The sequence below is a fragment of the Sorex fumeus genome, unplaced genomic scaffold (genome assembly GCF_029834395.1).
Source record: "Sorex fumeus unplaced genomic scaffold, SorFum_2.1 ptg000113l, whole genome shotgun sequence".
NCBI classification, from domain to species: Eukaryota; Metazoa; Chordata; class Mammalia; order Eulipotyphla; family Soricidae; genus Sorex; species Sorex fumeus.
The window spans coordinates 442,458-446,690 of NW_026606170.1; the positions used below are offsets into that span (position 1 = coordinate 442,458).

A 4,233-nucleotide genomic window follows, 5' to 3' on the forward strand; every position below is an offset into this window, starting at 1 on the left:
CACATTAGATACTGCACGCAGGCAGCCAGTCATTTTGCAACAAGCCATCAGCACCAGCCACTCTCTTCTGTACCTGTCACCAGGCCATCCCACCGGGCAGTCAATTACGCCTTTTCGGGTTTTATGGCCCTATTAGGTGAATTCCAGGGCAAGAAAATACCTCATTAGGCCTTCTCTGAACTTGTGGCCTTATTAGGCGGATTCCATGGCAAGGAGATGCCTCATTAGGCCTTTTCCAGCCTTGTGGCCTTACCTGGCGAATTCCAGGGGCAAGGAGGAGATGGGGGTACCTGGTGTTGTCAACCTGCCGCAGCTGCAGGGGGGATATGGGCTGGGACTTGCTTTGCTAGGGCCCACTTGTCATGGGGCTATCTTTCAACACCCAGTAAATTTACGTCGACATAAAGTGAAGCAAGCCTTGACATAGAAAATAATAAAACTGATTATACAAAGCAATCAAGTATTGATCATAAACCACACCATTCTTGTGCACCCTAAGCCATTGTTCCTATTTCACTCCATGATTGGCAGGTGCCCTTGTGAGGGATTGCAAGAAATTAAGTCTATAAATACAGATATCAACTCTTCAAACTAAAAAGTAAACTTCTAAAATAACTAAGTTTTGTGTTTTACTATTAAACACTGTACTACTTTAGCACTGTCGTCCCATTGTCCCACTGTTCATTGATTTGCTCCAGCAGGCACCAGTAACGTCTCCATTGTGAGACTTGTTGTTGCTGTGTTTGGCATATCGAATGCGCCCCAGGGAGCTTGCCAGGCTCTGCCATGTGGGTGGGATACTCTTGGTAGCTTGCTAGTCTCTCTGAGAGGGATGGAGGAATCACACCCGGGTGGGCTGCGTGCAAGGCAAATGCCCTACCCACTGTGCTATTGCTCCAGCCCTCCATTTTACTATACATTTTATTCATATTTTCCTCTAATAAACTAAAACTCATAGCTGAACAATAGGTCAACACAACTGAAAAAGTGACTTTCTCCTGCACACCCACTCTATAATTCTTCTTGAGCACTGGTTCAAATTTTGAAAGAATTTAATTTTTGCTGCATAATTCATCCACTACTAAACTAATCAATGACCACTCAGCTACAGAGCGAAGAAGGGACTTTCAATTCATGTGGCTGATCTATTTTAGATCCCAGTTGAATTCAGTGCATTGTCGACTTGAGCACTGTTTGAAGAGTTGATGAGCACAGAGCTAAGAGTACCTTGAGAACACCACTGGATATGAAGATATACAAACACATAGACAGGAATATTGACTACACATAGAATGCTTTCCATTCCTCAATTCCTGAGCATCATTCTGGGTTACCCCAAGGCCCATTCTGGGCTTTTGATTGACTTAGTTTCATGCTCAACTGTTGTAACAGAATACATGAACAGTTGGAGCTACTCCAGCAATTGGAAGTTTTGTGCAATTAAAAAATATCAGTCTGGGGTGGGGGGTGGGGGGTGGGAGGCATACTGGGATCCACGGTGGTGGGAACCGGTCACTGGTGGAGAGATGGGTATTCAAAATAAATAAATAAATAAATTTAAAAAATAAAAATACTTAACATAAAAAATAAAAAATATAAAATAAAAAAAATTAGTCGAACTGGGAGTAGCTGCCCCAGGATCCATGGTTAGAACCCCAGAGGGTTCCCCGAGCCCTGTTCCCCTGAGCAGTCAGGCAAAAGTCTAGAACATTACAGAATATGTCCCCCCAAAAATAAATAAACACAAAACATGATATCTGAATATTAACGCGCAGTAATTTCTGAGCGTTATTTTTTGGTGGTCTTGGTTGGGGGTCAGGGTTGGAGTACTGTACTGGTGGGTGTTTACATGGAAATCCTTGTGAATTTTATTCCCTTAGTGAAAATGTAAACATTTTGCCTCCATAGGCTATGTGTTCAGCCCCTCCCTCTCAATCTATCTGGTACGTGGTGAGCCCCCAATGTCCTGCTAGCAACCAAGCAGATGTCCTGCTAGAAATCCAAGACCAGAAACGGAAACAAAAATTGAACTTTCTCTACCAAAAAAAAAAAAAAAAGAAAGTCTGGATAGCAAAGAGGATATGTGGAGAGAGATTGACACTGGTGGTTGGATGCATGCTGCAAAATTGTATGTCTAAGACTCAACTAAGAATAACTTTGTAGGGGCTGGAGCGATAGCACAGTGGGTAGGGCATTTGCCTTGCACTCTCCAACTGAGGTTCAATTCCTAGTATCCCATATGGTCCCCTGAACACGGCCAGGAGTGATTCCTGAGTGCAGAGCTAGGAGTAACCTGAGAGCATCGCCAGGCATGACCCAAAAAGAAAAAAACAACCTTGTAATTCATGGTGTTTTAATAAAATTTTTAAAAAAGAAGAGATTGTGCGAACATTTAATAGGTTAACAATACATATAAAAAGCTATAATAATTTCTAAGAGATTAAAGAAGCAAAAATCAATGATAAACAATATTTGAGTCAACATTAGTGTATTGATGGGGGATGGAATTGACTGAAAATTAAAAAATCCTAAATTTTATATTTATTTGGGACAAATACCAAACTACTGATCCGAATTATAATTCGTAAGGTATTTAAGCTCTAGGAAACTTTTAGGTAATGACTAAAAGTTTAAAAATGTCTTATAGTCTCTAAATCAATGGAGAAAAAATGTATATGAGGGAGGAAAATCTCTGTCTAAAAGAATAGGAGTGGGGAAGATGCCAGAATTTATTTTAAAATTAGAGAGGACCTGAGAGATAGTACAGTGGGTAAGGTGCTTGCCTTGCACACAGCCAACCAGAGTTCAATCCCAGGCATCCCGTGTGGTCCCCCAAGTATCACCAGGAGTACTTCCTAAGTGAAAAGCCAGGAGTAACCCCTGAACATTGCTAGGTGTGGCCCCAAAACCAAACAAAGAAATTAGAGTAAGAAAAAACAAATAGCAAAATTGGGTGGCAAAATAAATTCAAATATATGAGGAATCATGATAGATATGTCTTGAATTTAATGTGAAATTGTCAGAGCAGATAAAAACATACAAATTTAAGCTGCATGTGTTTTTTAAGTACAAAAACACATAAAACAATAAGGGGGAAATGTTAGCAATAAATCTAAAGATATATAGTAATATCCACAAGAACGGTCACTGTCACTGTCACTGTCCTCCCGTTGTTCATCGATTTGCTCAAGAGGGCCCAGTAACACTGTGAGACTTGTCACTGTGTTTGGCATATTGAATACGTCACGGGTAGCTTACCAGGCTTTACCATGTGGGAGAGATACTCTCGGTAGTTTGCCGGGCTCTCTGAGAGGGGCGGAGGAATCCAACTCGGGTCCATGTTGGCTGTGTGCAAGGCAAACGCCCTACACACTGTGGTATCGCTCCAGCCCACAAGAACGTCAATGAAAGTTTATTAATACAACACAAAACAGAATTTAAGATAATAAATAGCTCTGTAGCACTGTCCTCCGCTGTTCAACAAATAGTTCGAGCAGTCACCAGTAACAGCTCCATTGTGAGACTTGTTGTTACTGTTTTTTGCATATTGAATACCTCACTGGTGGCTTGCCAGGCTTTGCCCTGTGAAGATAATAAATACAAAATGAAATTAGTATGATTGCTATATATTATTTAAAATTCAGACTTACCAGAAAGATTTAACAATTCCAACTTAAATGCACCTAATAAAGTAGTTTCAAAATATTTCAAGTATTTAAAATTCTTTTATTAAATCACCGTGAGAAAAACAAAGTTGTCCATGATTGAGTTTCAGTATTACAATGCTCAAACACCTGTCCTTTGACCCGTGTACACTTCTCAACACCAATGTCCTCAATTTTCCTCTTTCCAACCCCACCCCAAGTCTGCCTCTGCCACAGACAGACACTTTTTTTATGTGAAGAACTTAACACCATCGTCTTTGTGGGCAATTCTATCATCACTAATAGGTAAATCAAGAAATTAGTTAAAAGTGTTACAGCTCTTTTAGAATTTGTCTAGCAGTTTTTCTGGTTGCTACTGGAAAGCCCACACTCACCCCCCAAACGAAACGAGTTGTGATACAAAATATTTTAAAAAGCAATAAACTTGTTCGTTTATTTATTTTATTTTTAGAAGCGCCAGGAATCAAATCTGAGTCCTTACACATGCTTTATCACTGAGACATATCCTTGATTCGTAAAATAAGTTCAGTTGTACATACAATACACTGTCCGCCAACAGTGTAGAATG

General features: G+C 40.2%; 1 non-coding gene across 1 annotated transcript; it reads left to right on the forward strand.

Moving 5' to 3' along the window:
- The first annotated feature begins 3,971 nt into the window (after window positions 1–3,971).
- On the forward strand, window positions 3,972–4,033 carry LOC130043136 (U7 small nuclear RNA). Its single transcript, XR_008795326.1, has one exon. It is a non-coding gene; the product is annotated as a U7 small nuclear RNA (small nuclear RNA).
- The last annotated feature ends 200 nt before the right edge of the window (window positions 4,034–4,233 follow it).